The sequence below is a fragment of the Tauraco erythrolophus genome, chromosome 5, assembly GCF_009769465.1.
Source record: "Tauraco erythrolophus isolate bTauEry1 chromosome 5, bTauEry1.pri, whole genome shotgun sequence".
Lineage (NCBI taxonomy): Eukaryota > Metazoa > Chordata > Aves > Musophagiformes > Musophagidae > Tauraco > Tauraco erythrolophus.
In genome coordinates, this window is record NC_141469.1 from 5,477,277 (window position 1) to 5,498,820 (window position 21,544).

The 21,544-nt window shown below is 60.6% G+C and overlaps 2 long non-coding RNA genes across 2 annotated transcripts; one reads left to right on the forward strand and one right to left on the reverse strand.

Annotated features, from left to right (window-relative positions):
* Positions 1 to 1,532: 1,532 nt before the first annotated feature.
* LOC147528675 (uncharacterized) lies at positions 1,533 to 3,831 on the forward strand. The gene is made up of 5 exons (XR_015222153.1): positions 1,533 to 1,901; positions 2,087 to 2,155; positions 2,706 to 2,969; positions 3,049 to 3,322; positions 3,743 to 3,831. It is a non-coding gene; the product is annotated as an uncharacterized LOC147528675 (long non-coding RNA).
* A 16,206-nt stretch (positions 3,832 to 20,037) lies between these two features.
* Positions 20,038 to 21,315, reverse strand: LOC147528676 (uncharacterized). The gene is made up of 3 exons (XR_015222154.1): positions 21,225 to 21,315; positions 20,774 to 20,946; positions 20,038 to 20,115 (listed from the first exon to the last, which is right to left on the reverse strand). It is a non-coding gene; the product is annotated as an uncharacterized LOC147528676 (long non-coding RNA).
* Between the last annotated feature and the right edge of the window lie 229 nt (positions 21,316 to 21,544).

The window sequence follows — 21,544 nt, forward strand, 5'->3', positions numbered from 1 at the left end:
TGCCCAGGGAGGTGGTTGAGTCCCCATCCCTGGATGTGTTTAAGAATAGGGTGGATGATCTACTTAGCGATATGGTTTAATGGGGATTAGGGACGGTTGGACTCGATGATCTCTAAGGTCTTTTCCAACCTAGAAATCTATGAATCTATGAACCACGGATCAAGACTCCACACTCGCTTTGTACTAAAAGTACATCTCAGTCACACACACACACACAGAACAAAAACAAGTTTTACAACTACAACCACAAAAAATTCCAACCATACAATTAATACAACTCTTAGAATCACACAAACAAACACATAGAATTCAATCATTAATATTTCAGCTTTCAGATGGTTTCCCGTGGGACTGGAACCCACAATTGTAGTCACTTAAGTGGTTTTTTTTTTCGTGTTTTTAAGGTACCTTTGGTGGGACTGGAACCCACAACTGTAACCAAAGTATACCTTTAAGGCACTGGCTGCCCGGTATACGCTGTCCTGCACAAGTCTCAGCTTACAGCTTACGGAGAGCTACCCCGAGTGGGACTGGAACCCACAATTGTAATCGCTCCCATAACCAAAGTGTACCTTTGAGGTGCCAGCTGCCCGGTATACGCTATCTTGCGTACGGCTTACAGAGAGCTACCCTAATGGACCAGTCCCCAACCCAAAAGAATCAAAAAGAATACCTTTTCTAAGATGGAAGGTGGTCCTTGTCTGTTCTCACAGTGATCCGATTGATGCGAGGAGTCCCTCCGGGGAAATCCCTGGGGGCGCCCAAGGGAGTCCTGTTCTCAGCGGGTCCTGCAGCCGAACAGAGAGAGTCCCATCTGGGTCGCCAAATCTGATACCTGAAAAGGAAACTGAACTTTCCAAGACTTGTTTTAGAGTTTTAGAAAGCAGGTATTCTTTATCGCAGCGCTGGGTGCACGGGGGATTTCTCCTCCTAGCGTGCACACCGGCTTCTGGGCAGAAAATTATACCCTACAATCATGCATAATTCATAACATATTTACATATTCTTAAACAATTGGTTAATTTTCTCTCGCTTTTCATGTAAATTACTTCGCATGCTCAGTTTTCCTCCTCCGCCCCTTTCTTTTGGGTCTGGGGTGTAATTAGGGTAGGTGGTCCGTGAGTCGGTGGTCGCGATCTCCCCCTGCCGGAATTACCTTTTCCCCCAAGTCACTGCATGTTCACAGTTTAGAAAAACATGATAACAAAGTTTATGCAGTTTCTGCAGTTTCGGGGATGTTCCCTCCGAGGGCAGACAGTTCTTGATAAAGAGCCTCTGTTTTAATCACTGCTGACAGCTTCAAGGATGGACATCTTGTTAGTTTCTTTAGGTATGTGTAAATCACCTACTGCCCACTGAACCCTTCATGAAACTGTTACACAAAACTTTAACCCCTTTATTGTTCGGTAACAGGTTCTCAGCTTCAGGTGTGGGCAGCTGCTTTGAAGAATGGTTTTGGTTTCTTCCTTCCAAAGCCCCAGAGCTGCAGCTGGTTCCAGCAGGGCCTGGGCTGGGGGGGTCACGTCCCTGCGCTGCTGGGGGCCACAAGGCTGGGACCAGAATGGCCGCAGCGGTTCTGCAGGTCACCCAGACAAGAACAGCCTTCATGTAGGAGTTTCTGGTAAGACTAAGGGTGTAATTAAATGCTTTTTTGTTACCTTTTGGTTAACGCAGTATTTTATGTTTATCATATGGAAGTGTATTAACTTTGTTCCTCTGTACCAGTTCCTCTTCTACACCACAACATGATGAGGTGGTGGAGTTTCACTGGAGACGTGGCTGATGTTCACACTGAAGTAACACAAAGTGAAGGACGTCCCAGCCCTGGACCTGAGGACTCTGCTCTGTGGAAGCTGCGAGCTGTCCCTGAAGAAGGATAAAGGACACCCTCGACAGCCGAGGTACCGCTGGCATCCCAGCCCCTCTGGCGCGGCTTTGAAACCCTCCCGGCATCGCTGGCGTCACAGAGCAGTGACTCTGGCACGATGGGCTCCGGGAGAGTCCAGGTGAAGCCCCATTTGGGGTGCCCCAGTGTGGCTGGGATGCCTTAAGTGCACGAACAAGGATTTCCCTCTTTCCTTTTCAGCCACAGGCAAGTGCTCTGTGTCGCTCTCCCCTGGTGCGGGATCCCCTGCGGGTGCCCGGCTGGAACCTGGTGAGTTTCCTGGGGGTTTGCAGCACCCACTCTCTGGGGTCCCCTCTTGGGGGGCAGCAGCTGTAGCTTGTCTTGTGGGGCTGGGGGTCCCCACCAGCTGCTGATTTCATCCATGGGATCAACAGCCCCTGCTTAACCCATGAACCAGACACAGCCGTACGGGCTCTACACACTGCGTCTCCCACGCAGTCCCATCCCCAACAAGAGGGGCTCCTGTCCCACCTCCAAACCCACTGCAGAGGGGCTGCGAGAGGAGTCCAGGCTCCTGCCCCTCGCTGCTGGCCACAGCTGTGGCGGTGGAGAAGCTGCGGAGGGGCCTTGGCACACCCACCAGCAGCCCGGAGTGCATATGAGCGCCCCCCGTAAAAGCGGAGTTTGCCCGCGGTGACGGGTTTTGTGGCCTCTGTGGAGCTGGCACAGGAGGTGTCACTGCAGCTGCACTGGGGGTCCCTGGGCATGAGGAGGTCCCCGGGCATCCCACAGCAGGGTGTTTTGGGGTGGCTCCTGGCCCCATGGGAAGCCATTGTTTTATGTAAAAACTTCTTTTCAGGTCAAAATGTGCTGTGGTGGGAGCAGGAGCAGAGGCCTCTTCAGGGACCCACACCAGCCTCCTGCAGCCTTTTCGGTGATGGTGAAGCCAGCCTGGCCAAGCATGGCATCGAGGACCGTCCTGGTGCCACCAGTCCCTTGGGAGTTATGGGTGGCCCAGACAATCCCGTGTGGCTGTGCAGACGCATGGAGAAGGCTCATCGTGATGCTCAGACGAGGAGCACGGCCCCGAGGTGACACCGGTGGAGAGGATGTGCCTGGTGAGGTGAGTGCCCTGACAAATTGGCCAAGCAGAGCTTTGTGGTGGGACCGGGGTAAAAAATACATAAAAACTTACTTTTCAGCTCAAAAGGTGCTGTGGTGGGAGCAGAGGCTGCTTCAGGGACCTGCAGCAACTCCTGCAGCCCCGTCAGTGAGATGGTGAAGCCGACCTGACCAGGCACGGGGAGTGACGGCCGTCCCAGTGCTGCCGGTCCCTCAGGAGGTGTTGGTGGCCCAGGCAATGCCGTGTGACTGTGCCAGCGCATGGGGAAGGCTCATCCCAGCACCCCGGTGAGAAGCACAGCCCCGAGGCAGCGAGCTCCAGGGGACACCAGCAGGGAGGACGTTCCCAGTGAGGTGAGTGCCCCGACGCTCTGGGGAGTGATTTTGTGTTTGGGGCACTTGGGCTTTGTCCCTCATCCCACTGGTGGGACGGCCAAGGGACAGGCAGGGCAGGTGCTGCACCCCATCAGGGCTCCCCCTGGACCCTTTGGTGTTTGTGGGTGCACATGGGGCCCTGGGGGGCCCTGTGGTTCCCATCCCTGCAGCCCACCCTGAGCCAGGGCTGGGCGGATCTGGGCCGCACGTTTCAGGGGGCTGTGGCTGTGAGGGGCGTTTGGGGAGGTGGGAGTGGGCGCTCTTGGGATCCAGCCAGACTCTGCTGGCACTGCTGCGGTGCTGGCCCCGTCCCCAGTCTGGGGCCGCTGGTCATCAGTCTGTGCTCTATGGGCCGTGCCACACTGCCAGGATGTGACTAGCCCACATTTCCTTGTGCAGGGATGGACGGACGGATGGAGGAGCCCTGGCCACGCCTTGAGCAACCCCCCATGGGGTGTGGAAGCCCGGGAAGAAGCCAGGCTGCCCGTGCATGGCCCTGCTTGGAACAGGCTGCCTGCAACCACCCACCCAGAGATGCTGCGGCTCCAGGTCAGTTGTTCAGGCCCTGTTTGGGTTTTTTTTGGTGGTTTGGGCTCCCATTTCTTTCAGGTCCAGGTCACGGATGGCTCCCGTTCAGTTTTGGCTCCAGTTCCTTCACACCTCCTGTTTCTTTCTGTTGAGGTTTCAGGTCCAGCTCAGGGATGGCTCTGGCGAGTTTCAGCTCCAGCTCCTCTGCAGCTTCAGATCCGGCTCGTGGACGGCTCCAGTTCAATTTTGGCTGCAGCTCGTTTTCAGCTCCAGTGCAGTTTTGTCTCCAGCTCATTTGCTGCTTCAGCTCCAGTCGGTCTGTGGCTCCAGCACGTTTTTGCCTCCAGTTCCTGGGCTGCTCCAGCTCCTCCTCGATCCGTCTCCAGCCCATTACAGGTTGTACTTGTTCAAACAATGTTGGCTTTTGGCCAGGTCGGAAATCCATTACTGTCATGACTCGTGTATGAACATGAACTGTCATAATTGTGCAGTGTCTAAATATGGACTCAGGAGTTAAGGGCAGCAGCTCCGGGACTTTTCAAGCCGTGCGGTGCCGCCGGGAGCGCTGACTATCCCACATCTCTCCCTGTGCAGGAACAGATGATCCTGAGCCACGCCAGGACCTGCATGGGGTGTGGAGCCCCAGGAAGAAGCCGGGCTGCCTGTGCCGAGGCCGACGCTGTGGCACAGGTTGGTTGTTTGAACCCCCGTTTGGTTTTGGTTGGTTTGGGCTCCTGTTTGTTTCAGGTCCAGCTCGTGGATGGCTCCAGCTCATTTGCAGCTCCTGTTGTTTGTTTCTGCTCTGGTTTCAGGTCCAGCTTCTGGACAGCTCCAGATCATGGATGGCTCTGGTGAGTTTCAGCCCCTGCTCCTGGATGGCTCCAGTTCCATTTTGGCTGCAGCTTGTGTTCATCTCCAGTGCAGACTGGTCTTCAGCTCCAGTTGCTCTGTGGCTCCAGCTTCTCCGTTATTCCATCTCCAGTCTATTACAGCTTGTGTTTGTTAGAACGATCTTGGCTTTTGGCCAGGTCGTAAATCAATCACTGTCATGACTTGTATATGAATATGACCTGTCATAATTGCACAGTGTCTAAATATGGTAATGCCTATTCCAGTGGTTGTACGCACCTTGAATAAACAGTTGGATCCTCGAAAAATGTGTGGAAAGTGCTTTTTCGCCCAGAGACTATCTCATGCGTTTAATTCGGCCTGGTGCATGCCAGCGTCCCAAGCTTTGGGGAACAATGCGACCGGACTCCCGCCTCCAGCGGGAGTCCATGCACCATGCCCTCCCCCCCACAGCCCTCCCACCTCCCCCAGCCCAGACCCCAACACCCTCCCACCTCCCCCAAGCCCAGACCCCAACACCCTCCCACCTCCCCCAAGCCCAGACCCCAACAGCCTCCCACCTCCCCACTGCCATGGCCAACTCGGCCCCTGGGTTTGGCCCCAGAAACAGCCGACCGGGTCTCTGTTTGCGAGCCCAAACTCCCAGGTCTCAGCCTCTGCTCCAGCCCCCGGAGCCCCTTTCCCAGCCCCAGGAACGCAGCTCCAGGCTCCGTTCGAGGGCCCGGGAAACACCCGGCTCCCCCGCTGCTGCTGAGCCCCGAACCCCCCAGCCCCACGTGTGATGTCGGGACGGGCCCGGGAGCCCCGGCGGTGTCGGGCGGTGCTTGGAACTGACCGGGGGGACCCGCGGGGCGGGCCCGGCCCCGTGTGGCCGCGGGCGGCTCGGGCGAGGACGGGGGGCGCCGGGCTCCGGCCCTCCGGGCTTTATTGTGCCCCGGCGCCCCGAGCCCCGCGGCTCTGCCCGCTGCTCCGCGGAGCCAGCGGCAGCGCGGCCGCCCGGGCACCGGCACGTACCGACCCACCCGCCTCTGCCCCGGCCCCGACACCCCCCCGGGGCCGCGATCCCTTCGCCGCTGCCGCCCCCGGCCGCTGCTCAACCTCAACCCCGGTCTCGCGGCTGCCGCTCCCGGTCCCCTCCGCCCCGGCCCCGCGGCTGCTGCGGGCCGACCCCCCGCGCCTCACCTGGCCCCGCCGGAGGAGCCCCGGAGCCGCACGCGACACCACCAGAACGGAAGGAGACAGGAGACCGGCCGCCGCCGCCGCGGCTTAAATCTGCCCGGCCCCGCCCCGCGCAAGCGCCCTGCGGCCCCGCCCGCGCGCCCCCCCCCCCCCCAGCTGTCAGCGATTCCGCCTCGCGCACGCGCACTGGGCCCCGCCCACGCGCCCCGCCCCTCTGCCGGCCCCGCCTCGCGCACGCGCACTGTTCCCGGTCCCGCCTCCCGCCCCGCCCCGCCCCGCCACTCTTCTTCCGGTCGGCAGAGCGGCGCTGCGACCGACGATGGCGGCAGGTGCTGTAACGGGCCGACCCGTCGCTCGGGCGGACCGAGCTTTGTCCTGGCGCAGCCCGGCGGCTCCCGCTGAGGCGGTTCGGCGCCTGGGGGCGGTGAGGCCGGGATGGGGTGGGGGCTGCGGATGCTGGGTTTCGCGGGGCGGGCAGGGGGCCGGGCCGGTTCCTCGGTCCCGCCCCACGGAGCCGCAGCAATGCGGCAGCGCGGAGAGGGAAGACGGGTCTGGGGCCGTCGGTTCTTCCTCCCGGTTCGGGAGGCAGTTCCCGGTTCGGGCCTGTCCCCGGAGCGCGGTCGCTCTCGTCTGCGGCCCCGGAGCCGCGGAGCTGAGCTCGGGACTCCGGACGCTCGAGGGAGGCCGGGGCCAGTCCCGCCGTCGCGGACGGGAGGAACCGCGCTGCGAAAACGGACTTGGGCCGGGAGTGGAGACCGGCGGCCGCGGTCCCTCCCCGCGCGCCTTGTTCCTGCCTGGGGCTCCGCGCACGGTCTCTGTCGGGGCTGTGCCGGGGTCGGTGTCACGGGACAGACACCGGCGGCTCCGCGCCCGCACTAAATAAAGGCTAGAAACCGCCGGCGGTGCCGGGATTGCCTGGACACGGTCTGACCGGGTCCCGCAGTGCCCGCACTAAATAAAGGCTAGAAACCGCCGGCGGTGCCGGGATTGCCTGGGCACGGTCTGACCGGGTCCCGCAGTGCCCGCACCGGTGCCGCGAGCCTGTCTGCGCTCACCGGGGAACGGCCCAGGGCGGAGAAGGGGGTGTCTCTGTGATCGCGAAAAGCCTCGTTCAGCCGGGCTGTCCCCGGAGGGGCTCTGCCAGCCCCAGCAAGGGTCGGGGGGCTCCAGGGCTGAGCCCCAGCCCATGGAGACTGCTTCCAAGCCCCCAGACAAGGGCCGGGGGCTCTTTCCCAAGCCCCAACAGTGGCCACATGAGCTTTGTTTCAAAGCCACCAGGCCGAGTCTGAGCTCCCCCCAGGCAGCACTTGGTCCATGATTTCCAGCCCCAAAACTGCCCAGAGGAGCCTGGGGCTGAGCGCCAGCAGCACAAGGCTCAGCCTCGGTGTTTCCAGCACTGGAACACAGGGCTCAGCCTCTGCTGCTGAGCCCCAAATCTGTCCAAAGGAGCCTGGTTTTGTGCCCCAAAAACACACGAGTGACTGTTCCTGAGCCCCAAAACACAGCACTGGGTCTCTCTGCTCAAGGCCTTCAGCTGCCCAGGTGGGCCTGGTTTCACACTCACTAAGCACAGGACATGGAGACTCTCACAGCCCTCAACCTGGCCACATCACCCTGGTTTCATGCCCCAAAAAAGCATGTGACTGGCTGTTCCTGAGCCCCAAAACACAGCACTGGGTCTCTTTCTCTCACAGCCATGTAACTGCCCAGGTGAGCCTGGTTTCACAGTCCCAGAACTCAGGAGTTTGTCATTAGCCCTAAAACTGTCCAGATGGGACTGGTTCCAAGCCCCCACAATGCAGGACTTAGTCTCTCTGAGACCTCTCCCCAAAAACACAGGACTTTGGCTCCACTTCTGAGCCTGGAAACCATGTGACTGACTGACTGTGGTCCTGAGCCCCAAAACACAGGACTTGTGGGCTCTTTTTCCAAGACCTGCAACTGCCCAGGTGAGCCTGGTTTCGCAATGACAAATGCAGGATTGTCTCCATTTGAGAAACCCAAATTGACCAGATGAGCCTGGTGTTAAGCCTCAAAATGCAGGACTTAGTCTCTGTGGGAAAGGGAGCAGCTCAGCCTCACCCCACTGTGCCTGTTTCTGAGCCCCAAACCCCACGACTTGCCCTTGCTTCTCCTGAACTCAAGTGAGCCGGTGTCCAAGTCTGGAAAACACAGGACTTAGTCTCAAGTTTCAAGCCCCACGAGCCTGGTTTCATGTCCTGAAGACACTCAACTCAATCTCTGTTTCTGAGCCCCAAACTACACGATTTAGTCACCATTTTCAAGCCCCAAACCCACCCATTCAGGTGTTTTTTCAAGGCAAAGCAGTGCAGGACTGGGGCTCGGTTTTCCAGCCCTGGAAACGCAGGACTTGGGTTCTGCTTTTGAGCCACCGAATAAGTGTTCGAGTATGCAAAGTGCAAGACTTGGTCGCCCTTTCTAAGCCCTGAAAACACAGACTTTGGGGGTTTTGGCCCATGTTCCTGGGTCTGACCACCCCACTCAGCCCCTGAGCCCCCTCCCAGCCCGTGAGTCGGGCTCGGAGCCGCGAAACCCCGCGGCTCTGTCTCTGGAGCCCCCGAGCTGCTTCTCCGTCTCCCCGACATGCTCCTGCTGCGTGAAACCCACCCCCGGGCCGGGGGCTGAGCCCCGAACCACCCCCCGTGCCCGGTCGCGGTCCCCAGAACAGCTCCTGGCCCGGGGGGGGCGTCTGCCCCAGCCGAGTCGGTGCTGCGGAGCCCCGCAACGGGCCGGGGGCTGAGTCCCCGAATCCCCGCTGAGCCCCGAACCCCCCAGCCCCGCGTGTGATGTCGGGACGGGCCCGGGAGCCCCGGCGGTGTCGGGCGGTGCTTGGAACTGACCAGGGGGACCCGCGGGGCGGGCCCGGCCCCGTGTGGCCGCGGGCGGCTCGGGAGAGGACGCGGGGCGCCGGGCTCCGGCCCTCCGGGCTTTATTGTTCCCCGGCGCCCCAAGCCCCGCGGCTCGGTCCGCTGCTCTGCGGAGCCAGCGGCAGCGCGGCCGCCCGGGCACCGGCACGTACCGACCGACCCACCCGCCTCCGCCCCGGCCCCGACACCCCCCCGGGGCCGGGGCCCCTTCGCCGCCGCCGCCCCGGCCCCAACTCCGGCGCCGTGAGCTCCCGCCGTTCCCGCCCCCCCTTCCCCGGCGGGGCCCTACGGCTCCTGCGGACCCCCCTCACTCCTCACCGGGCCCCACCGCGACAGCCGGGCCGGCACCGGCAGCACCGTCTCTCCGCCGCCGGCCGCCCCAACGCCGCACAGACAAAGGAACCGGACGGCGGCCGGAAACGGCCAAACCTCACGGTCAAACGGGTCACGCCCCGCGCACGCGCCCTCCGGCCCCGCCCCCGCGGGGGCGCGCCCGCCCGCAGCTGTTACGGGGGCCGCCGCGCGCTCGGCCCGCCCGGGGCCGGGAACGGGGCGTGCTCGGGGCGGGAACCGGGGAGGGAACCGGGGAGAGGGAACTGTGCAAAGAGTGGGCGAACCGGGGGAAAACGGTACGCGGGTCCTGGGCCCCGGTACCGAGACTTGTGCGCAGTGATCTCCCTCCAAAGGGTGCGGGAGGGTCCCGTACATCCCGGTACCGATCCCGAATCACTTCCACCGTCTCTACGGAACGGCGGGCGAGTCCTACACAGCCCTTGCTGCGCTCAGCTCGTCCCGGGGCATCGCCCCGTCCCTGGAAATGTTCCAGGCCAGGCTGGACGGGGCTTTGGGCAACCTGGTGTAGTGGAGGGTGTCCCTGCCCATGGCAGGGGGGCTGGAACGGGATGATCTTGAAGGTCCCTTCCAATTGAAACCGTTCCATAATTCCATGATTCAACGACTCACCGCCTCTGCCCTTGGATGTCCCCGTCCTCGACTGGGAGGTGTCAGGTCTTGGTGAACGTTCAACGAAGGACACAGATTCTTTCACCCTTTCGAAAGGGGGGCTCTGGGGTTCACCTGGGGAAAAAATAAACAATTTCAAGGTTATATATTCCTCATCCCCCCTCCCCGGGCTGAGCAGGGCAGCCTGGGGCGGGCTGCGTCCCATCAGCGGGGTGCTGGGCACCAACCCCTCGCCCTGTGTTTCACCCCATGTTCACAGCCCATGCCCTGCTGGATTTCCTGGGGTTCTTTTGTTTGTTTTCATCGAGTTTAGTGGTTTTGTTTCAATAGGAATGGGAAGGGTGATGAAGGAAATTCACATTTTCGAGGGATTTCGGAGGTCCTGCACAGATCATGCCCTTCGCCTGTGCTCCCCCAGTTAAAAGGACCAGTCTGAATAAACAGAGCCCGTTGTTTAATCTGGGACCTGCAGCGCAGCCGGGGACGGACTGTCCAAAAAATGAGACATCCCCTCTGGCACGTGGGGAAGTGGCACCTCAGAAAAGTGCCCCCATGGCACGTAGAGCATCGCCTCCGGGAAAAGGGCTGGAGAGGGTGGCCTGCTGCAGGAACGGGGAGTTTATTTGATTTTTCTTACATTTTATTTAATTTCCTTGTATTTACTGGCAACCCCCCCCCCCCCCCCCCCCCCCGCCTGCCTTACCCTGACCAGCCCCACACGCTGAACCCACGGCTCTGCCCAGGGGCTGCCCCTGCTCAGGGCAGCATGGCGTGACCCCAGAGTGTGTAGAGAGAAACAGAGATAAATCCGTGTGTCTGTGCCTGAAACGCCACTGCCTTTGTCCACATCGAGTCCCCGCCAGCACTTGGCCTTTCTCCTGCCATGGCCACCGCGGCTGGGCCCTTCCTGGGAACGTGTGGCCCCGGCACCTGCCATAGGCAGGACTCTGGCAGCAATGTCCCCAGCCCAGCGATGCCCCTCCCAGTGAAGTGATACACCCCCAGTGCAGTGATAACACCCCCCAGTGCAGTGATAACACCCCCCAGTGCAGTGATATCCCCCAGTGCAGTGATACCCTCCCAGTGCAGTGATATCCCCCAGTGCAGTGATACCCTCCCAGTGCAGTGATACACCCAGTGCAGTGATACTCTCCCCCAATGCAGTGACACCCTCCATGCAGTGATACCACCCAGTGCAGTGATACCCCCCCTTGCAGTGGTTCCCCCCAATACAGCGATGCCTCCCCCCCTTGCTCTGTGGGTGGGGGGGTCCCCCAGCACCACACTGCTCCAAGGCACGGAGCCCTGCCCAGGGCTGCTCGAGGTGGGGTGGGTGCTTGCAGGGGACTGAGTTGGGCCTGCATGTTCTTGCTGCTGCTTTTCACTTTATTTTTTTGTCATATTTTTTTGGGGGGGTGATTTTTTGTGTTTGTGTTTTTTTTATAGGGAGGGGCTTTACCAGCTACATCCCCCTCAGCTGCCCATGGGGTGGGGAGGGTGGATCAGCTCTTTAATGCATTTATTTTGCACTGCTTATTGTCATGATTTTTAGTTTTATTTCTCGTTTTTCTCTTTTTTTCTTGTATTTTTTTTCTTGTTTTTTTTTTTTTTTAAGCTTCTTTTTTAAAAAAAAAAATTCTGGGTGTTTCACTTTTTTGTCTTATTTTTTTTTCTCTTTTTTTCATTTTTAAATCTGTTTTTCCTGGGTATTACATTTTTTTTTTCCCCGTGTGTTTTTCCTCCCTCTTTCTTTTTTTTAAAAAAAAAAAACAAACTTGTTTATCCTGGGCTTTTTTTTCTTTTTTTTTCTCTTTTTTGTCTTTTTAACCTGCTTATAATTTTTTTCTTTTTTTCCTCTTTTCCCCGTTTTATTTTTTCTCTTTATTCCTTTGTTAATGGGGTTTTCCTGATTTTTTTCTCCCCTCTTCAATCTATTTTTCTTTTTTTTTCCGCTTTTTTCCTTTTTTTTCCTTTTTTTTTTTTTTTTTTGTGCTTTGTTTTTTTTTTCCTTTTCCCATCTGTTTCAGCAGTGGGTGGGGCAGCCCCCCAGCTGTGGGCAATTCTCGGCTGATGAGGACGGCCCCGCCCCTGCGGTGGGCTCAGCCGGGGGCGGGGGCGGGGGTTTTTGGGCAGGAGGGTGCCAGGCGGGGACTGGGTGTTGCTGCCCCCCCGGGGTGCGGGTACGGTGCTGCTCTCCCTCCGCCCGGGGTGCCCGGAGCCCCGGCAGCTCCCGCTCGGTCGGTGGCGGGGGCGGCCGGAGGCTGCGGCCATCCCCGGGGCAGCGGGTCCGCAGCGAGGGCCCTGGCGAGGGGCTGTGCGGAGCCCGGCCGTGCCGGGGAGCCCAGCCCCGCTCCTCGGCTGTGGGGCTGCGGCTGCAGGAGCCCCGGGGGCTCTGTCTCGGCCGGGGCCGCTGCGCCTCGGGGCCGGGCTGTGCTGGCCCGGGAGCGGAGAGAAATGGCTGGATGTGTCTGTATCTGTATCTGTGTGTGTATGGAACCCCCTGCCACGTGCAGGGGTGGGTGCTTTGGTGGGCAGCCGGCTGGGCAGGGGGCTCCCCCCTCCCCAGCAGCTGGAGCACAGACTTGCTTTTGTTTGCTGCGTCGCATTTTGGTTGCTGAGTAAAGGGAAGTGTCCTATTCAGTCTATTTTCTGTTTTATTTCTATGCCAGACCTGAGTTAATGATGTCATAAATGAGGCCATAAATGCGATTTTAAAATAAAGCTAAACGAGCCGAAAACATACATAACAGCATAAAAGGTGTCGGAGAAAAAAGCAGCGCCTCAACCCCAACCTCGGGCCCGCGGTGGTGTCAGCAATAAATTGGCGCTGTCGGTGGTGGGTGAATTTTGGCAGATTTTTTGGCGGAGAAGCGGCTGAGGCCGCGGCCCTGCGGAGCGGGCGGGCGGCGGGACCCGGGGCGGCCCGGGGGGCGGGGCGATGTCCGTAAAAGGAGCGGGCGTGCCGCGGGGCGCGCCCGGCGGGCGGGGGCGCGGCCCCGGAGCGGTGAGTGCGCGCGGCGCGGGGGGCGGGGCCCGGGGCGGCTCTGCCGGGGCGGGCCCGGCGGGCGCGGGGCGGGGGCGGCACCGGCACCGGCCGGAGGGACGGAGCTCGGCGGCTTCGTCCGAGCCGCTTCCCCGGGCCGTGTCCCAGCACCGCCGGGCCCCGCTGGGGCTCCCGGGCGCAGCCCCAGCCGCGGGGCTCGGGAACCGGGTGCGGGGCTCCAGGCCCGGCTCGGGGCGCGGAGCGAGTTCCGGGCTGCCGGGGCTGGTTCGGGGCCCAGGGAAGGAGACCCGGTCCCAGGGCGGTTTGGGGCTCCGGCGGGGGCTGGGGGCGCACAGCCGGGCCCGGGCGGGGGCTGAGGCTCAACAGAGCCGGAGCTGAGCCCCCGCACCGCGTTTTGGGGAGCCCGGCCCGGTCGGGGGCTGCGGAGCAGAGACCGAGTCCCGCCTGCCCCAGCCGGGACGCTGCAGGCCCGGCTCTGGACCAGAGCCCAAGTCCTGCGTTGTGCAGACACAGACACAGAACTGGGTGCAGCTGCTGGTTTTAGGGCGCATAAACAGAGAATGACCCCGGTGGGGTTTGGGGCTCAGGCACACGGAGCAGAGGCCGTTACACACCGTGACCGAGTCCCTCGTGTTCGGGGCTTGAAACCGGGCTCAGAAACAGAGACCGAGCGCTGCGTTTGTGGCTCAAAGCCAGAAACCAAGTGCTGCGTTTTGGGGGGCTTGAAACAAGGCTCATATGGGCAGATTTAGGGCTCAGAAAAAGAGACTCAGTGTTGTGTTCTTGGGGCTTGCAAGGGGGCTCACTGGGTCAGTGTTGAGGCTCACAAAAAGAGACTTAAGTGCTGCGTTTTGCAGTCATGACACCTGGCTCATTGGCCCAATTCTGGGGCTCAGAAACACAGACTAAGTCCTGCGTTTTGGGGGCTTGAAACAAGGCTCATACGGGCAGCTTTAGGGCTCCAAAACAGAGACCGAGTACTGTGTTCTTGGGGCTTGCAAGTGGGCTCACAGAAACCAAGTGCTGCGTTCTTCAGTCACGACACCAGGCTCATTGGCCCATTTCTGGGGTTTAGAAACACAGACTAAGTCCTGCGTTTTGGTGGCTTAAAACCAGGCTCATACGGGCAGATTTAGGGCTCCAAAACAGAGACCGAGTACTGTGTTCTTGGGGCTTGCAAGTGGGCTCACAGAAACCAAGTGCTGCGTTCTTCAGTCACGACACCAGGCTCATTGGCCCATTTCTGGGGTTTAGAAACACAGACTAAGTCCTGCGTTTTGGTGGCTTAAAACCAGGCTCATACGGGCAGATTTAGGGCTCCAAAACAGAGACCAAGTGCTGTGTTCTTGGGGCTTGTAAGTGGGCTCACAGAGAAAGACTAAGTGCTGCATTAGAGGGGCTTATAGCCAGGCTCAGGCCAGTTTGGGGGCTCTGAAACAGCCCAGGTCCTGTGTTTTGCAGACTCAGACCTGGGCACAGGGGCTGGATCCAGGAGTGTTTGGGGCTCAGGGAGTGTTGGCTGTTAAACATGTTCAGGTCTTGGCCACGCAGACTGTGTCCCTTCTGTCTGGGGCCTGGAACAGGGCTCATTTGGCCAGTTGGGTGCTCAGAACCAAAGACTAAGTGCTGCGTGTTGGGGGGCCAGAGACCAGGCTGAGAAACAGAAGCCATGTGCTGCATTTTTCCCTCGTAAACCCAGGCTCATTTGGCCCTCAGAAAAAGCCCCCAAGGGCTGTATTTTGGGTGTTGAACCCCAGCTGCTTTGGGCTGTTTTAGGGCTCAGAAACAGAGACCGAGTGCTGTGAAGCAGAGACCAAGTCCTTTGTTTTGGGATGCAAACCGGGCTCATTGGGCCCATTCCAGAGCTCAGAGATCAAGTCCTGCATTTGGGGCAGGAAGCAGAGCCCCACCTGCATGTCGGAGCTCCCAAAGCTGCTGCTGAAGTCATCCCCGGGGCCGAGTCGGCCGCAGCCCTCTCCCGTCCCCGCGAAACAGGAGCCCAGTAACGACGAGCCTTCCCCACCGCTTCCAGCCTTTATTGAACGTCTGCGCGGAGCCACCGCTTTTATTCCGTGACCGCGGCCCCAGTACAGCCCCAGCTCCGCCGCGCCCACCGCAGCAAAAGCGGGACGGTGCCCGACACCCCGGCGGAGCATCTCCAGCCCCGAGCGGGCAGCAGGAGCGGACAGCGCAGGATTTCGGCCCCGAGGCCCGGCCGCCGGTTCCCGCTTCCCGGCCAGAGCCCGGCCCCCGAGCGCAGCTCGCACTGCCCGCGAGGCCGAGCCCAGCCGCGACCCTGCCCCGCTCCACCGGTTCCGGCATCCGCAGTCCGGCTGCTGAGGAACAGACGGACACCGGCCGGGATCCCAGCACCAGCAGACCCGGCACCGCGCACCCGCGAGACCGAGCACCGACCGGAACCCGAGCACCGCCCCCGCACCGACCTCACCGCCCCCGGAGAAGCCGCCAGGCCGAGCCGGCGCTGCAGCTCCGCGTCCCGAACGATGAATCGCGCCCCAGTACCGACATCCGCCGCGATCGCTGCCCGTGGAGTTCTGGCGGCGGAGAAATACGCGCGTGCGCGGGGCGGGGCGCGGGGGGGGCGGGGCTCCAGGGCGCGTGCGCGAGGCGGAATCGCCGACAGCTGTGAGGGGCGGGGCGCGTGGGCGGGTCTCCAGGGCGCGTGCGCGGGGGGGGGGCTCCCAGAGCGCGTGCGCGAGGCGGAATCGCTGCCAGCTGTGAGGGGCGGGGCGCGTGGGCGGGCTCGCAGGGCGCGTGCGCGGGGCGGGGCCCCAGGGCGCGTGCGCGGGGCGGGGCCGGGCAGATTTAAGCCGCGGCGGCGGCGCGCGATGCCTTCTTTCGTTCCGGTTCGGTGACGTCGGGCGCGGCCCTGGGGCGGCAGCGGCCGGGCCGGGCTCCGCCGGCGGGGCCAGGTGAGGCGCGGGGGGTCGGCCTGCGGCAGCCGCAGGGCCCGGCCGGGGCAGGGGCGGGGCCGCGAGCGGCAGCTGCGGGGCCGGGGCTGAGGTCGAGCAGCGGCCGGGGGCGGCAGTAGCGAAGGGGCCGCGGCCCCGGGGGGTGTCGGGGGCGGAGGCGGGTGGGCGACTGCCGGTGCACGGGCGGCCGCGCTGCCGCTGGCTCCGCGGAGCAGCGGGCAGAGCCGCGGGGCTCGGGGCGCCGGGGCACAATAAAGCCCGCAGGGCCGGAGCCCGGCGCCCCCCGTCCTCGCCCGAGCCGCCCGCGGCCACACGGGGCCGGGCCCGCCCCGCGGGCCCCCCCGGTCAGTTCCAAGCACCACCCGACACCGCCGGGGCTCCCGGGCCCGTCCCGACATCACACGTGGGGCTGGGGGGTTCGGGGCTCAGCAGCAGCGGGGGAGCCGGGTGTTTCCCGGGCCCGAGAGCGGAGCCTGGAGCTGCGTTCCCGGGGCTGGGAAAGGGGCTCCGGGGGCTGGAGCAGAGGCTGAGACCTGGGAGTTTGGGCTTGGAAACAGAGACCCGGTCGGCTGTTTCTGGGGCCAAACCCAGGGGCCGAGTTGGCCACAGCAGTGGGGAGGTGGGAGGGTGTTGGGGTCTGGGCCTGGGGGGAGGTGGGAGGCTGTTGGGGCCTGGGTGGCTGGGAGGGGGGGTGGGCATGGTGCGTGGACCCCTGCCGGAGGTGGGGGTCCGGTCGCGTTGTTCCCCAAAGCTTGGGACGCTGGCATGCACCAGGCCGAATTAAACGCATGAGATAGTCTCTGGGCGAAAAAGCACTTTTCACACATTTTTCGAGGATCCAACTGTTTATTCAAGGCGCGTACAACCACCGGAATAGGCATTACCATATTTAGACACTGTACAATTATGACAGGTCATATTCATATACAAGTCATGACAGTGATTGATTTACGACCTGGCCAAAAGCCAAGCTCATTCTATCAATCACAAGCTGCAACTGGCTGGAGCTGGAACCAAGGAGTTGCTGGTGCCACAGAACAACTGGAGCTGAAGCAGCAAATGGAGCTGGAGACCAATCTGCACTGGAGATGTAAACGAGCTGCAGCCAAAATGGAACTGGAGCCATCCAGGAGCAGGGGCTGAAACTCATCAGAGCCATCCATGATCTGGAGCTGAAACCAGAGCAGAAACAAACGACAGGAGCTGCAAATGAGCTGGAGCCATCCATGAGCTGGACCTGAAACAAACAGGAGCCCAAACCAACCAAAACCAAAGGGGGTTCAAACAACCAACCTGTGCCGCAGTCCCTGCAGTGTCGGCCTCGGCGCAGGCAGCCCAGCTTCTTCCTGGGGCTCCACACCCCATGCAGGTCCTGGCATGGCTTGGGATCATCCATCTGTCTGTCCGTTCCTGCACAGGGATAGATGTGGGACAGTCAGCGCACCCAGCGGCACCGCACGGCTTGAAAAGCCCCGGAGCTGCTGCCCTTAACTCCTGAGTCCATATTTAGACACTGCACAATTATGACAGTTCATGTTCATACACAAGTCATGACAGTAATGGATTTCCGACCTGGCCAAAAGCCAACATTGTTTGAACAAGTAAAACCTGTAACGGGCTGGAGACGGATCGAGGAGGAGCTGGAGCAGCCCAGGAACTGGAGGCAAAAACGCGCTGGAGCCACAGACCGACTGGAGCTGAAGCAGCAAATGAGCTGGAGACAAAACTGCACTGGAGCTGAAAACGAGCTGCAGCCAAAATTGAACTGGAGCCGTCCACGAGCAGGACCTGAAGCTGCAGAGGAGCTGGAGCTGAAACTCGCCAGAGCCATCCCTGAGCTGGACCTGAAACCGCAACAGAAAGAAATAGGAGATGTAAAGGAACTGGAGCCAAAACTGAACTGGAGCCGTCCGTGACCTGGACCTGAAAGAAATGGGAGCCCAAACCAAAAAAAAAAACCCAAACAGGGGCGCGAACAACTGACCTGGAGCCGCAGTGTCTCCGGGTGGGTGCAGGCAGCCTGTTCCGAGCAGGGCCATGCACAGGCAGCCCGGCTTCTTCCTGGGTCTCCACACCCCACGGGGGTTGCTCAAGGCGTGGCTGAGGCTCCTCCGTCCATCCCTTCCTGCACAAGGAAACATGGGACCGTCACATCCTGGCAGTGTGGCACGGCCCATAGAGCACAGACTGATGACCAGTGGCCCCAGAATCGGGCTGGGGCCAGCACCGCACCAGTGCCAGCGGGGTCTGGGCAGGATCCCAACAGCACCCGCTTCCACCTCCTGTAGTGGCTTGAGCCGGGTGTTTGCTTTTGCGCCGAGTACCAGAAGCCAGAGTTGGAGCAGCTGTAGTGCTTGTCACAGCGGTTGAGATAGCAAGCACAATAACACGAGAAATGAATTGGTACACGCTTCTAAATGGTGGATTAGCTCTAAATATATATATAAGACGACATATATTCAGGAGGCCTTGCAACAAATTCAAACCGTTTAGATTATTCCAATGCTGTTCGGTATTCTCAAAATTCACATAAGCTTTGGTAAACGGCCTGGGGGGGTGAGGGAACACGAAGGAAGATGTTCCTTTTACGAACTGGGTCTCCAAAGGAGAGAAGCCACCAGTGTAATTGCAACGACACCCGCCAGGTAGCGCTTAAGATTAATAAATGAGCTCCACATCACCACCCCCCTCTGCATCACCGAATACAGATACTGAACAAGTCCCAACACCCACGATTTCATCAGCATTCCACAACATAGCACAGTAAAACTCTTAATTGAAGGAAAAATGCCTTTCATCCTAGTCCAACACACGGAGGTAATAAATCGTGAAAAAATTCGGACAAACAGCATATACGGCAGATACGGTGCGCTAAATCATAAAACCTCTATTACTTTAACACATTCCGGTCAAATCTGTTGTTATCTCAACCCTTCGAGCCCCATGTTGGGCGCCAAAAATAAAGGACTGCCGTGGTTTAGGCCGATTTGGCAGCTAAACTCCTCACAGCCGCTCTCTCACCCTCCTCCAACCCCCGGGGATGAGGAAAGGAATTAAAGGAGAAAAGGAAAAGAGACCCATGGGTTGAGATAAGAACAATTTACTACTACTGCTACCAATATATAAACGTACAGATATGCACGAGGATAAACATATACAAACGAGTGATGTACGGTGTAATTGCGCACCACCCCTTGACCAAGGCCCATCTTGTCCCAAACAACCATCCCGAAAACAGATAAATCCCAATACTGCAATCCCAGATGAAAGGGAGGCCTGAAAATAGAGAGCGAGACAGAGAGAGCACTCAGAGTCCGAAAGTGAGAGCCCTGAAGAGCAAAAGGCCCTTCTTTCCAGCTGTCCCTCGTTTTTATACTGGGCATGATGCTGCATGATATGGAATACTAATTGACCAGTTTGGCTTCAATCCTAAGTCTAAGTACAAATCATAAGGAGAGTCATGGACCCCCTGTCCCGGCTGTGCTCCCCCCTATCCTGTTGTGCTCCTGCACACTGGCAAGAACATGGCAGCTGAAAAGTCCTTGAGACCTCAGTGCCAACTACAAACATCAGTGCGCTGTCAGCATTCATTTCAGAGCGAGCCTCTGAGTAAAACCAACACACAGAGCTCTTCTGGCTGCTAAAAAGAAGAGCTGACTCTGTCCCAGCTGAAACCAGGACACCTCCCTAAACACCCCTCGCAGCCACAGCCCCCTGAAACGTGTGGTCCAGACCCGCCCAGCCCTGGCTCAGGGTGGGCTGCGGGGATGGGAACCATGGGGCCCCCCAGGGCCCCACCTGCACCCACAAACAGCCTCTGGCCACGGGGGGACCCTGCCCTGGCCCTGCGGTGCTGAGCCCCAAGGGACACACACTGGCACCCACACCAGCGCTGCCCCGCCAGGACCCCTCCTTCCCCCCAAAGGGCCCTGCAGGAAGCCCTGATGGGGTACAGTGCCTGCCCCTTGTTGCCCCACCAGTGTGATAACGGGTAAAGCTAAAGTGCCCCAAGCACCCACCCCTCTGACCCTGGGGGCCCCAGTGCCTCCTGTGGCACCCGGAGATCCCTGCCAGCAGAGCTGGCCCTGGATTCACAAGCCCCAGTCCCACCGCGCAGCTCCGCTCAGCCAACGCGTCCGGGCAACTCACCTCACCGGCCACGTCCTCCTCACCAGCGTCCCCCGTCCCCCAGCGCTCGCCGCCTCGAGGCCATGCTCCTCACCGGGTGCCAGGATGAGCCTTCCCCACGTGTCGGCACTGCCACGTGGCATCCCCTGGGCCACCGACACCTCCTGAGGGACTGGCAGCACCAGGATGGCCGTTGGTCCTGGACCTGGCCAGGCCGGCTTCACCCTGTCACCGATGGGGCTGCAGGAGATGGTGCGGGTCTCTGAAGCAGCCTCTGCTCCTATCACAGCACGTTTTGAGCTGAAAAATAAGTTTTTAAGTTAACCAATGGTTCCCTATGGGGCTCAGAGCCACCCCCAAATGCCTGCTGTGGGATGCCTGGGGAGCTCTCCATGCCCAGGGTCCCCTGGTGCACACTTGTCTCCCCGTGTGACCATGGCATTGGAGGAGCCCGGCCATCCCCACCTCGTCTGTGCAGCCACGGTGCCTCTTCCCGTGCCACCTCCACAGAGGCCGCAAAACCCGTCACCGCGGGCAAACCCTGCTTTTATGGGGAGCGCTCATATGCACCCCGGGCTGCCAGCCAGCGTGCCAGGGCTGCCGACAGGTGTGCCAAGGCCCCTCCGCAGCTTCTCCACCACCACAGCTGTGGCCAGCAGCAAGGACCAGTAGCCCGGGCTCCTCCCGCAGCCCCTCTGCAGCAGGTCTGGAGGTGGGACAGGAGCCCCCCCTGTTAGGGACAGGACCAGGTGGGAGATGCGGCATGTGGAGCCTGTGCGACCACTGCTGGTTGATGGTTTGAGCAGGGGCTGATCTCGTGGCTGAAATCAGGAGCTGCTGGGGACCCCCAGCCCCATAGGCCAACTGCAGCTGCTGCCCCCTGAAAGGGGACCCAGAGGGTCAATGCCAAAACCCACTGGGAGTCACCAGGCCCTGGGCTGGGAGGCTATCGTGGTACCTCGGATGTCGGGGGTGTCCTTTATCCTTTAGGGACAGCTCGCAGCTTCCACAGAGCAGAGTCCTCACGCCCAGGGCCAGGATGTCCTTTAGTTTGTCTCACTCCAGCACGAATGCTGCTCACGTCTCCAGCGAAACTCCACCGCCTCATCGCGCTGTGGTGTAGAGTGGGCACTGGCACAGAGGAGCACAGTCAATATGCTATCATACAATAAAGACCAACTGATGTCACCGTTAGAGCTGGCCGTTTTCTCAACACACCCGGGCAGGGGCATGGGCAGCAGCTGCCGCTGCCTGGAGCCGCCCCTGCGGCTCCCCGAGCCCCTCGCAGTGAGTCCTGCAGGCAGGCATCAGCCCCCAGGTCTTCAATAGCCCCAGACCCCAGGAGCTCTGCTCCTTTGTCCCGCTCCCCGAGCAAAGTCCCCGCAGCCACCACCAAAGTCCCCGCTCACCAGCTGTGGGAGTTGCTGCGGTGCCAACCAGTTCCCCCGAGCCAGGGCTGCCCCAGTGATGCCGGCAGCCCTGTGAGTGAGCGGCCGTCGTGCCCGGCACGCAGCAGAGCCCTGCAGAGCTGCCGGAGCGTGGGCAGCATGGGCAGCGCTGCGACGGCAGCTCCCGCAGCAGGGAAACATCGCGGCCAGCAGCCAGCACCATATCCTGCCCCCAGTCACTCGTGGGCTCCTGGCGACAACCCAGCGGCTCAGAGACTGTGGGGTCAGGGACACGGACGGAAAGGGCTCGGTGAGAGACAGGGGACAATAAAACACTGTTT